The 13696-nt window shown below is 43.3% G+C and overlaps 1 long non-coding RNA gene across 4 annotated transcripts in view; it reads right to left on the bottom strand.

Moving 5' to 3' along the window:
* Window positions 1-13696, bottom strand: part of LOC309538873 — an 80898-nt gene that overhangs the window by 46896 nt on the left and 20306 nt on the right. For all 4 annotated transcript variants that reach the window (XR_014222428.1, XR_014222429.1, XR_014222430.1 and 1 more), the window contains exon 2: window positions 5447-5506. This is a non-coding gene — a long non-coding RNA (uncharacterized lncRNA). The remainder of the gene's footprint in view (window positions 1-5446; window positions 5507-13696) is intronic.

Here is a 13696-nt window from a genome sequence, read left to right as displayed (position 1 = left end):
TCTAGTCCAGCCCCCTGCAATGCAGAAATCTCAACTCAAGCATCCATGGTAGATGGCCATCCGACCTCATTGTGTTAGTTTTGGCCCAGTTCTCCAATCTGTTAGTAACATCTTGAATCCTGATTCTGCCTCTATGGCATTGTTACTTCTCCCCCCAGTTTGGTGTCATCTGCAAATTTGATGCGCATCCCCTCAATTCCTTCATCCGAGTCATTTATAAAGACGTTGAACAGCAACACCCAGGACAGAATCCTACAACACCCCACTTGCCACTTTTCCCCAGGATAACGAGGAACCTTAGTGAGTCCTCTTTGGGGGTCAGTCAGTCAACCAGCTACAAACCCACCTGACAGTGACCTGGTCCAATCCACATTTTACCAGCTTCTCTTCAAGGTTATCATGGGGGACTTTGTCAAAAGCCTTCGTGAAATCAAGATATACTACATCCACAGCCTTCCCCTGATCCACCAAGCTTGTAACTCTAGTTTTCAAAAAGAAATAAGATTCGTCCGGCATGACCATCATGGCAGATAACCTCTATGCTGCAGGGATGTGGGAGCATACATGTGGGGCAGTATATATTGCACTCCCCATGGAGTGTCTCTCAATGAATGCTGGACCTTGCATTATCAGCTATGAAGTGTGGGGGGGTAGGAAGGAGTGGGCAATGACTATGGGCCCTTCTACTAGTTAGAAGAGTAGGTTTTGACACAGTTTTGCCAAACTGAGATAATTTCGTCTCATGAAACTTATAGGGAACCACTAGGAATAAGGGCTGGTCTTAGCATAGACATCTAGGGTCTTCTTTCTTGGTCATGGTAGAGTGACTAGTATGAGGTTCTAATATGGTCTCCCATCCAGGCACTTGCAAGATTAAAGTCACGTAACTTTAGCAGGGTTGCTACATCATATCCCTAGAGAGCATGACCTCAGACTGATTGAGGGATTGCATATTGTTATGAATTGGGGGGGGGGGGTTTAAGGCTATATGCTTGAGTCCTCTTCTTGGATTCAGCACAGATTCAGTTCAAGAATAGCCAGGCTACTTTCCTGGTGAGGTAACATCCCTCTAAGTATGGGGCATTAAGGTAACAAAGGAAGTGGCTCTGTGCCAGACGACACATGAGTGGGCCTCCCTCAACTCGCTGGTAGTTAGCAAGAAAAAGGCCAGAGTTGAGAGTTGAGTTACAGTATTTGTGCTAGAAGTTAGGAGCTGGCAGGCTGCAGGCTGGGCAGCTGGAGACAGAAGCATGCCTGATTTCTGATGGAATCCAAGGCTGCGGCTATGAGAGAAGCAAGACCCACTTCGGGTGTTGATGTTGTGAGCTCCTCCATCGTAGGTTGCACTATTGTGTAAATAAACCATATATCATAAAGACACCACAGTCTCTGCTGTCCCTCATTCTCAAGAAAACCAAACATTTATAGTACAATTCATAACTGCAAACATAATTTGGACATAATGCCACCAAATCAGACCATTAGTCTATCTAGCCTGGTGCTGTCTATGCGGGCTGAGGCCCCTCCACACGTCCGTTTGTCCTGTGATTTCAAGTGATTTCAAGTCATGGGTCTGAGGGGGTTTGCTTTTTGTTAAAACATGTATATGCAACCCTTCATCCTATTTGGATTTCAGAGTGGTGTACAGTGTAGATAAATACAATAAAACAGAATTCTTGGAAGCAAATGAAGATTTGCACAGATAAAAATGCCTAGTCAAATAAAAATGCCTTTGGCTGGCACCAAAGAGATTATTGTGACGCTGGTGCTGAATAAGCACACACTCTCTACTGGGAGAAGGTATAATTATTCAAAATAATATATAAAGAGAGACACAGCAAGATAATGGATATGCAATATATGCCGCTGTTTGTTGGTGTTTTTTGCTGGTAAAATCAATTTAATCTTCTTGTTTTTGGAAATAATGCCCAATCCCATGTACTTCCACTACACTTGATTAAATAAAATAAAAATAAAATAAAAAAATTCCTTAGAGACCAACTAAGTTTGTCATTGGCATGAGCTTTCGTGTGCATGCACACTTCTTCAGCTGAATTTTGTTTGTTTGTTTGTTTGTTTGTTTGTTTGTTTGTTTCGACTATGGCAGACTAACACGGCTACCTAGAATCATAGGTTGTTTTCTGCTGCTCCAGAGAAGCGGACACGGAGCAATGGATCCAAACTACAAGACAGAAGATTCCACCCAAACATTAGGAAGAACTTCCTGACAGTAAGAGCTGTTCGACAGTGGAATTTGCTGCCAAGGAGTGTGGTGGAGTCTCCTTCTTTGGAGGTCTTTAAGCAGAGGCTTGACAACCATATGTCAGGAGTGCTCTGATGGTGTTTCCTGCTTGGCAGGGGGTTGGACTCGGTGGCCCTTGTGGTCTCTTCCAACTCTAGGATTGTATGATTCTAAGACATGGAGCTGTTGCTGAAAATAGCATCCTTATGTCAAGCTCTCCTCCTTTCCCAGATAAGCGGCACATGTTAAGGTTTTGTTATCATTTCAGATATCCCCGGTCCCCACCAGCAGCAGTTATGATGTGGAGGGGGAGGGGGAAATGGTACCTTGCAGTGACATCACATGAATGATCTGCTATATTAGGAGGGAGAGAAATCCCATTGAAATCCCAGTGCCATAGCAGCCTCTTGTTTTGCATAATGTGAAATTCTGTCCTTTAGTGAGAGAAGCAAAGGAACTGACTAACAAGTTTCTACATGTGGATCCCCTTGATGAATGAGAACCCCCTGCTCAGACTGGAGGTGTCTTCAGGACTACTCAGGATGTGGTGACAGAGACAGAGTGGGCAAAGATTTCCAGCCACATTGGAAGTGAGCATCCTGAAACAATGTCTTGATCAGTGTATGACTATATCTGGGTCAGGGCTGACGGGGAGGTTTTCAAAGCACTTTTAGAGATACTCTTCCCCCCCCCCCCGCCAGCCAAGGACCCTATCTCTGGGGGGGGGGGGTAGCTTGGTGCTCTTGGAAGCAGGGGGTAACTGGAGATAAACAGGTGCTTTCTTCTTTTTAGAGGCACGTGAGGTCAGCTGTTAAGACACAGCAGAGGACAATAGGAGTTCTTTTGCCTTTCAGCCTTGCCTCCTGACCACCCAGTAGAGGAAAAATCCCTGCAGTTTCAGAGGTTTCGCACTGGAAAAAGTGGTGCGCAAACATTGTGTTTCCTGTGAGGTTACACATTGACTGAGAATGTTCAATTTGTTCACAGTAAATCACTCTCTCGTGTTGCTTTTAAAAAATGACTTTCTACCTCATTCTACACTCATTCAAGTTTAATTAATCTTCTAACAAGCTATCTGGGATTTAAATTTGGAGGAAGAAGAGCCCTATGTTTTTCACTGATTTTATGCTGTAAAGCACTGTACATTAGTGATACTATAGAAGTACAGCTTTAAGGTCAAGACATGGAAACCTATACAAAAATCAGCACAAATGCTTCTTATGTTGGTTTACATGAAAGGCAATTTCCCTGGTTTTCATTCCACATAACAGATCATTAGTAGCTTTAGTATTTAAGCACTCCATGCAGATCTGACCAGAAATCAGATACTCAGTGAACTGGAAGTTCTGGACCAAATATAAAAAGCTAACACAGAAGTCAGACGACTTGCACAAGTCCACTAGTGCAAACAGTTCACATGTTACCTTTTAAACTGTGGTTAAGAAAATACCAGAAAGAAAATAGCAAAATATGGTAACAACTATCATAATACTCACACGTAACCATTTACATAAATGTAAATGGTTGGGTTTCCCCAATTGTGGGTGGTGTACAGATACTTTCATTACTGTTGGTTCTGCATTACTGTGGAAGAATGTGCCCATATCACACTGCAGTGGCATTTTTCATGAAAAACAGCATATAAATCTTTTAACGTAGGAAAAATATGTAAATGCACACATACCATTCATTCACAAACAGGTGGCACTGTATGTGTACTTGGGACATTTACGTTTTTAATACCCCAAAATCAATTCAGTTTTCTATATGTGAACAAGTTTTTTATATAACCCTGTGTCCTCATGTATATGTATCTGTGATAAGTTATTTTGCATATGTGGAAGCATTATATGTGAGGGATCTATAAAAGTCTGTGTGCATATATAAGCTATCGTGTGGGTGTCTTTTATGTGCTGGCAATTACTGAGCAGGAGGGGGGTCCATTTGACACCCTACACTGCATGTTTAACACCATATATGATTATTATTCCTCAGGAGAATTTTATCTGATTGCCATATAACCACCTCTGAAATCTCTTTGCTTTTTCAATGAAACACGAAATAGGGCACTGCTGAAAACCCATTACATTCCTATTCAGTATGGTGGACTGGCATTGAAAGTGTTTTCCATCCTACAGACATTTTTTTAGCACTAAACAAAGAAAAATTAACCGGAATCTTGAGGACTTAAACCTGCAGTCTTATGCACATTTCATGAAATGTTCTGCAGAATGGGCCTCATCCAGCCCCAGGTAAACACTGTAAATGGCGGAGACTGTGTACTACTCACTCAAAATCGACAAAATTGATATTGCTTAATTTTGGCTGGAACACTAACTAAGCAATTTTAGTGGGGGATCTGGTTAAAACCTCTCTGTGACTCTTTCCATCTCTCTAAGAAAGCAAAGGAAATGGGATGTAGCACAAATACGACAAGAAGCTGCAATTATTATTTTTTTTCTTTTACAGAATATAGTTCTCATTTCGGAGTGGAAAAATGAAACCTACATTTCAAAAAAAATAGGACAGAAACTTATGCAGCAAATATATACAGTAAACATGAATTAAACATGAATGGAGACTTCTGTGAATAAAGCCAGGCCCAAAGTTAGCTGGACTCTCTGCAGCTGTGTTCTTATCTGGCCGAAGGAAGTAGAAGAACAACAAAAGAGGCTAAGAAGCCCTGGCTGATGCATGGGAAAGCCATTGGCCGGCAATTGTGGCTGCCCTTCTGCTGAGCAAATAGTTCAAACTGTTCACTCCCATCTCCCATTCTCTCCCTGGGACATTGTTTGTGTCCTTGCATTTCATTCTGCAAGGAAGATTGCTCTCTGGGCCTATAAGCAAACAGTCCAGAAAAAGAGCCAGCTAGCCGCCTCTTTTCCCTGGAGAACTAGCATTTTTAGTCCCAGCTCCAAGCTGTCAATGAGCTAGAGAGTTAATGTCAGTATCCTGAATTAATTGCTTTAAGCTGCAGCAGCCAAAATGTGTGCCACCAAATGTCCAGAAATGTTTTTTAATAATGTTTCCTTTCATTTCTGTTTGGGGTTTCTATTGCTGTTTTTGCTCCAAGCATACAGGCCCTCCCTCTCCACTGGAATTGCCTCCCCAACTATAGGTTACGCTGGCTAAAAGCAAAGCACTTATGGTGAATTACAGTGAACGGCTCACAAGGTATCATCAAATGGAGAGAGCAACACTTACGTGTTCTGGGCTTGCAGCTGCCGTTGTCATCCTATCAGATATTTCACATTAGAGCCTTGACTATAGGAAGAAGGTGATGGATGAGAGAGTTAGGAATAAACAAGAGCATGTTTAGATGTAAATATCTTTGAAAATTAACTTCCCAAAATGGTGTGGAAATTACAAAGGGAAAAAAGGCGTATGAATGGTAAATCAATTTATGTTTAAACATGCTATATTTTAAAGTGCTCCCCTGTGCGAATGGCCCTCTTTAAGAGAATGAAATAATAAACCAATTTATATACCAATAGAGAGCTGAGATCCTGAGTGCCGTTGTGTAAATTTTCCCCCTTGACTTTTCATTATCTACCTGTGCAAAATCAATCTATATGTATGGGATCAACATACAATTGGAGAGATAAAAGGCGAAATAAAATGTGCTTTGCATATCCCCAAGATAACAGGCACGGTTCCTCATTCTCCTTTGGTTTCCAGGCAGATGCTTCCCCCCCCCACACACACACTTTTAAAAAAAAAATCAGGTTGTAAAGGTAAAGGAAAGTGAGGGGGCTGTGTGGTAAGTGTTTACTTCTTCCCCAGAAATATTGATTCTGTTAAATGAACTATGATTAATAAGTAACCAAGGAAATACCAGGTTAATTTTGCACATAATTTATTGTACTTCAGGAGAGTGAAAGGTATCTCGTATTTTAATTTTACAGGGTATACTGCATGTGTTTTAAAGGAAATTTCGATAAAACACAAAGCAAGGGAATAAATCACTATTAAAAGAGCCCCACCTACTGCAACAAGAGAAGTTCGGCACATGCTTAAGTCACTACGCCTGAAATAGATTTGACATAAATCTGCACAAATATAAGATGGAGAACACCTGGCTTGCCCATAGTACATGTAAAAAGGATCTAGAGGTCTTGATGGACCACAAGCTTAACATGTGTGATACAGCAGCAAAAAAATCTAATACTATTCTAGGCTGCATCAACAGAAGTCTAGTGTCTTGATCAATGGAAGTAATAGTACCACTCTAGTCTGCCTTGATCAAACCACACCTGAAATACTGTGTCCCAGTTCTGGGTGCACAATTTAAGAAGGACATTAACAAGCTGGAGCGTGTGCAGAGGAGGACAACTAAGACGATCAAGGGTCTGGAAACCAAGCCTTATGAGGAATGGTTGAGCGAGTTGGGTATGTTCCAACTAAACAACAGGAATAACTTTATGACAGTAAGAGCTGTTCGACAGCGGAATGACTTTTAAACAGAAATTGGATGGCCATCTGTCATGGATGCTTCAGTTGAGATTCCTGCATTGCAGGGGGTTGGACTAGATGACCCTCCAGGGTCCCTTCCAGCTCTTCAATTCTGTGATTTTATTCTGCTAGATTCTGTCCTCTGTTACCTACGCACTCACAGCAATGCTGTGTTCTCAGAGGATGGGGAAACACCATAGGTCCGTTGTGTTCAGGCTCCTAAATTTCTTGGCCACTTTTGAAGGTCCATTGTGCATTGGGAACAGGAAACACTTATAATCAGTTCTCACGTATATGTTCATGTTTGGTAGTAGTTGTTGTGTAAAAGAGCATTCACAGATCGAGCACCAGAAAGGAGTGAGTTAAGCTGCAAGGCAGCAAGCATGCAATGGCTAAAAGATACATCAAGAGGTATATAAGCATTTGTGAACTATATCATTATTTGCCCCTTAGAGTGTGTATGAAAATAATTGATCATGAATTAATTACCTAGTTAACACTCTAGAGTGTGTTTTTAACGCGCCCATTCTTACAGATCACTGCTGGGAGAAAACGGGTTCCTCTCATTCACAATTCCACAGCGCTGAGTTCTGCATCTAGATATGAAGCCTCAAAGTGGAGTCAGTCATCTTGGTCCTTCCCACTCAAACACCATCTTCCCTCTCAGCAGGACAGCATTTCAGGAAGACATGTGGCTCCAGTATTGCAATGTACTCTGGCAATACTATATCACAATACTACATCACTCCTGGGATGTATGAATCAGGCGTAGTACAATCAGAGTGGTTAAAGCATGTTAAAAAGAAAGAGAGACCTTTCAGTTAAGAGGTAGGAATTGTTACATTTGTGTTAAGATGCAAAGGTGAGACCTCATGCATGTAGCCAAAGCTCCACACTCGTGCACCTAAAAATATTAGGAGACACAAACTCACACATGAAATTATAAATATTTCAATAAAATAAATAATATAAAATAGAGTTGTGCCATTATTAAGCTCCACAAGCCAGAAGCTGCCCCTACATACCGGTAGTTTGAAGTCTGCAAATCTTTCCATTTAATTCTAATGGGCCTGAGATCTTTATTTTCAGTGGTTTCAGATTCCTCCTACACTGGGCTTTAAAACTAGAACACTACATTCATCACCCAGTACTTAAGTATTTGTGAAACTCCTTCCATCTTTCTTATTTGCTTCTTTAGTCTGCAAACCCGCTTTGTGTCAGTCTGGGGTGTGTGGATTGGCTCCCTGCAAACTTCCATCAGCCATCATCACTTCTTGGGCTTGGAGTTTCTCATTCCACCTGCAACTACAAAAATCTCTGAAGTGGGACATGGTGGGGAATGACTGAGCCAGCCTCGCTGTCATCACTTGGCAACATCAGTCTTCATTTGGGTCCTATTGATGCGCCAACTCCAGGATGGGCCAGCTATTTGCCTGCCCCCTTACCTTCTGCCCTGGCCAACATGAGTGATGGGGCTGCAGGCGTAGTAATTTCTCCACCGGTCCGCCATGCCCCACCACTGCAAGGCCAGGGCTTGGATTGTCCGGTTTCCTACTGAGGGTGGAATCCAACATAGTGCTAAGGCAATCATTCTATCAGGTGTATCAAGGAATAAGCTTTCATGGGCTACAGCTCAGCATCTGGTGAGGTGGGCTCTAGTCCACAAAAGCTTCTGCCAAAATAAATCCAGATGAAGTTGTGCTGGCCCAATTGTGTGTGCCCTCCAGAGCCTGGGATGCACACATGTATTTAATGCATTTATTCATTCATGAAATTCATCTCCCACCCTTCCTCCCAAGGGAGCCCAGGGCAACATGGAGCCTTGTCAGACAATTGGCAATTGTGCTGCTCAGCTGGCTGGTGGAGAAGTGGGGCAAGAGGGGCAAAATCCACAGCTAGGCAAATGACTGCTGGTTTTCTGCTTGGGGAAATATGAGTGCAGCCGGAGAATCTGGGTGGGGATTTGGGGTGAACTATGCAGGCAAAACCAGTTTGCATATAAAGTTCCTTTTCCAACAAGGGATAAGCATGTCAGAAGCCTGCCTCACATGATCTGAAGCTCAGGCAACCACTTTTACTTTCTATTGGTTTTTTACTGAGAGACTTACATGGGGGGTGTGCTTCTCAGCTCTGCCCCTCAGGTGAATTTAAAGGTGTCAGACTTTGCTCATTGTTCTATTCATGTCTATTTAGAAGGCAGACCTGTTTATAAATTTAATGATGAGAAGCTGAGGCTGGAGAATTTTGAACCACACCATCTCAGTCTGCAAGTGTAGGTCACATTTCTGAATGCTTCTTCCCTCTGTAAAATGCCTCTTGCCTTGACTAGCACACCAAGGAGACACCTAGACGAAGCCCTGCCTCCTAATTTTCTACATGCAGCGAGGTTTCATTTTTAAAAGCTCAGTTCTGTATCTGTGGTCTGAAGTGGAATACTCCAGAATTCAACTACCTTATTCTGTATAAACAGTGGATATGGCTCTACGAGTAAATGGGCATAGAATCGCAGCTTCAAAGGTCAAACCCAGCACTTTTAGATTCTCTACATAAAATAAAGGTTACCTAGAGACTCTCCTTCAATACCTGCCCCCCAAGCAGCCACCTGCCACATTATGGATCGGATGAAATTTTTAAACCCGTTTTCAAGAGCTGGCCCATTTTAGATGTTTCTTAAAATCTTATGCATCCTCCCTAAATGACAGTGACTGAAAATCACCATGCCTTTATTGTAGTGCAGACCTGATTAAATTCATTCATTCCTTTATTTATTTGAACTATTTATAGAATTCATTTAAGGGTTCAAACCTGTCTTTAAATTGTTGTATTGAAAGGTTACATAAATTGGGGCAAGGGAGGGAAAGATAATTAGTTCTGGAATGGAAGGAGTTTTGCAGCTTCACAAATCAGACTGACGGGTTTGTACCATTTGAGAAATATTCCCATTCCAATCCAAAGCCTCAAAGGCAATAAACACAATATTCTCCTTCCATTCTACATCCTATTTTGTGGTTATTTCTCCACATGATCATGTGTATTACTGTGCAATTATGATCCTATTATGATCAAGCCTTCAGTTTTGTGATTTCAGAGTTGACACCCTAAAAATAAAAAGCCTAATCCAGCGCTGCAATTTAACTTTTGGAAATGTGGCATTATCACCTGTCCAAAGTGCTATAACAAGGGTTTGGGTTTTTTGGTTTAGGTTCTTTTTTGGCAGTAATTCAAAGCTGAGAAGCTTTCAATGTGAAATATTATTCCAAAAAAAATCAAACTGAAATGCTTTAGACTTGATTGCATCCCTTTCTTTGTTTGATTTTGGCTGCTCCCAGTTAAGTCCTGACAAACCCCAAATGCTTGCATGTCAGATTTCAAATGCTGCCAGTTACATACAACTAGTGTATATTAACTATCAGATCTGGTCAAAATACTACATATCATATCAGGTATGGAATGTAGTTCGATGCCTGGTGCTTTCTGCACGTCGGCTATCAAACACGGGCAAGCGCTAAACAGGCAGTTAATGACGAGGCTGGAGCTTTTTGACCTGCACCATCTCCAGGGTCGTGGTGGTTTAATGGCTGACTCTGCAGAATGTCAATCAATGAGTTGTAGTTTCTTTTACCATTTACTTGCAACAGAGAAGATTGCACTCTCATGGTTCTGCTTGTTTGCCCAGTTCAGCTGAGTGGATGTGATCCTCTTCCTCTGTCAACCCAGCTACCAAAGCAGAATCAAATGCATCTTATCTGCTGTTAACTCAGGCTGTGTTTGCAATATCTGGAGCCACACATCCAAGACATGGGAGGGAGAATCAAGATACAGCAGGTGGGATTGCAGCCCAGAGACACAGCTAAATCCTACCCTGTAAGTTGCAGGAGGGGCAAGTTGTTCTCTAGCCAACAGTGGGGAAGCCCTGGCTGTACAGTTGCCTGAGTGCAGCCTATAATGCCTTCTTCACGCAGGGCTCGGCCACACTTCTCCTGTGATTGCTTTGGTTTATTCCATAATTTCTAGGCACAGGTTCAAGAAGTTTTCTTTTGTCCCACCACTTTCCCCAGGAAAACCCACTCCTTACTGCTGAAACAGAACATACGTCAATCCTCAAAAACCTGATTGTCATTTGTTCCAATTCAGCAGTAAACAGCAGGCTTTTCCTGGGGAAAGTGGCAGGACAAAAGAAATGCCTGTGCCTGGAAATCATGAAACAAACAAACAAACAAATTATTATTATTATTATTATTATTATTATTATTATTATTATTATTATTTAGAAGTGTGGGTGAGCCCTCAGTATACATTTTTTAACACTTTCCCAGTTTATTTAATTGTATTGTGATCCCAGTCTGGAACTCTTCTGATTCAGTAATGGGGTGTGGGATCTGTAACAATCAAAACCTTGGACTGCCTGAGCCCTTACATCCCTGCCCGATCTCGTAAGATTTTTAGGGGAATCTCTCTTGGTGGTCTGCCATGCGCCAGAGGCATGCCGTGCGGGGGGCCTGAGATGAGACAGGCCCCCTCTTTGCTGAACTTCAGGCACATGGCAAATATTTCAGCCGGCATTTTCAGACAGTATTCAGGTTTCTCTTTAGTTTTATGAAAAGAAAATCGTTGTTTTATTCTCTGTATGGCTTATTTTTATGTACTCCACTTAGAAATGCTAAGTGGTCTATAAATGCCTTAGCTAAATTAAAATAAACTGTTTTTCACAAAATTGCAGTTCCTAGGGCTTAGGTGGGAGCCAGCTGGTCTCAGACCAAAATCTGTGTCATAAGAGCTTGAATTTCTACCAAGAATTTTCAGCACCTTCAGAAAAACCACAATTTTCACTCTTCTTGAAAAGGCGTCTGTGACAGTTACACTGGTTTCAAATGAGTTTTACAATGTAAGGTCTTACTCTTAAATGAGAACAGGACAATTTGTTAGTGAAGCTATAACAAATGCTAACCCGGCTTGTTGGTTTTTCAGTATTTGCATCCCACCTTCAAAACAAGCAAGCAAAGAAGTAAATAAATACCACGGCTGATTACGAGGCATCATAAGCACACAGCACACAGATGAACTGAGCCATTGAGCAGGATTTATGCCTCCACAAGCACAGCCCAAGTCTGCAAGGGCACTTGCTGACAAGAAGGTCAGGCGGAAATGGGACACTTTTGATTAAGCAGCAGGTTCCAAAGTCAAATGGCTGATACCCCCTTCTCAAAGAGATGAAATAACAGCAGCTTGCTGGGCACATAATTCAAATCAGAAAGAAACCCCGGTCAGCACCTTGTTTTAAAATGGGGGAGGAAGGTGCTGATACAAATGTAGGGCTATGCACTGCGGCATCACCTCAATAGTGTAACAGGGTGGCAAATATGTGGTGAACTGCCCTGTGATCATCAGATGAAGGGCAGAATATATATGTAATTGATTGATTGATTGATTGATTGATTGATAACTTGCCAGGGCTGCAGACCTTGAAGTTTCCTTCCTTCTTTAACCACAAGCATTGAACGCCACTCTTTCCCCCTCTCTGGCCATGCGTCTTGAGGAAACGTGTCATCATAATATTATATAATACAGGGTAGTACCTTGGAGCAAGTACAGAGTGCCTATCCTTCACTCTCGTAACAGAGGAGCAAAGCTTCCTTTCAGAGGTTGCAAGGCTCCCAAGAGGTCCTGTAACATCTCTCTTATTTAAAATGGAAAACTCCACTTGGTAAAGGTAAAGGTAAAGGTACCCCTGCCCGAACGGGCCAGTCTTGACAGACTCTGGGGTTTGTGCGCCCATCTCACATCTATTGGCCGGGGGCCAGCGCTGTCCGAAGACACTTCCGGGTCACGTGGCCAGCGTGACAACGCTGCTCTGGCGAGCCAGAGCCGCACACGGAACGCCGTTTACCTTCCCGCTGGTAAGCGGTACCTATTTATCTACTTGCCCCCGGGGGTGCTTTCGAACTGCTAGGTTGGCAGGCGCTGGGACCGAGCAGCGGGAGCGCACCCCGCCACGGGGATTCGAACCGCCGACCTTTCGATCGGCAAGCCCTAGGCGCTGAGGCTTTAGCCTTCTGCAAACACTGCCCAGATATTACAACTTTGGCTGCTGCTCTCATAGCACTGCTAAACATCATGTTGTTGCTCCATACCACAAGACTTGCCAGGGGAGGCATGGACCCCAGGCAACTCACCTCTGTGGAACAGCCCCTCTCTGACATGACTAAAAGCAATTTATTTATTTAACAATATAAAAACACAATACATACCATAAAGGTAAAGGAACCCCTGACCATTAGGTCCAGTCGTGACCGACTCTGGGGTTGCGGTGCTCGTCTCACTTTACTGGCCGAGGGAGCCGGCATGCAGCTTCCAGGTCATGTGGCCAGCAGGACTAAGCCATGAGCCAGAGCAGCGCACGGAAACGCTGTTTACCTTCCCGCCGGAGCAGTACCTGTTGATCTACTTGCACTTTGAGGTGCTTTCGAACTGCTAGGTTGGCAGGAGCAGGGACTGAGCAACGGGAGCTCACCCCGTCGCGGGATTCAAACTGCCGACCTTCTGATCGTCAAGTCCTAGGCTCTGTGGTTTAACCCACAACACCACCCGTGTCCCTCAATACACACCATAGTAACAAACAAAGACAATAAGACGGGGGGGAGCAGAGTTAAAATGGCTCAGGACGACAATACCTCAAAGATCACTTCTTCCATGAAAGGCCCAGAGGGTGGCAACATGAGATTAGGGCCTTTTCTGCATTGGCTCCCTGGAATGCTCTCCCCAGGGAGGCTTGCCTGGCAATCTCGGAGCAACATGCTGCAGCCCCCAGAGCGGAGAACAGGCATAGGCGTGGCTGGCGCGCATCCCAGGGGCATGGTGTGTCGCCTGTGGGGGCAGTCATGGTGGCACCCTTTCCCCAAATGGTTCCCAGTGCAGGTTGCTGCCCCGCCCCCTTCGTACGCCAGTGTTGCCTGGCACCTTTGTTACACAACTTTTGGCTAATTAAATAAGCTATGGCCTTTA

The sequence above is a fragment of the Podarcis vaucheri genome, assembly GCF_965113315.1.
Source record: "Podarcis vaucheri genome assembly, chromosome: 8".
NCBI classification, from domain to species: domain Eukaryota; kingdom Metazoa; phylum Chordata; class Lepidosauria; order Squamata; family Lacertidae; genus Podarcis; species Podarcis vaucheri.
Note: the sequence above shows the minus strand (reverse complement) of the source record. Positions and strands in the feature narration are given on the sequence as shown.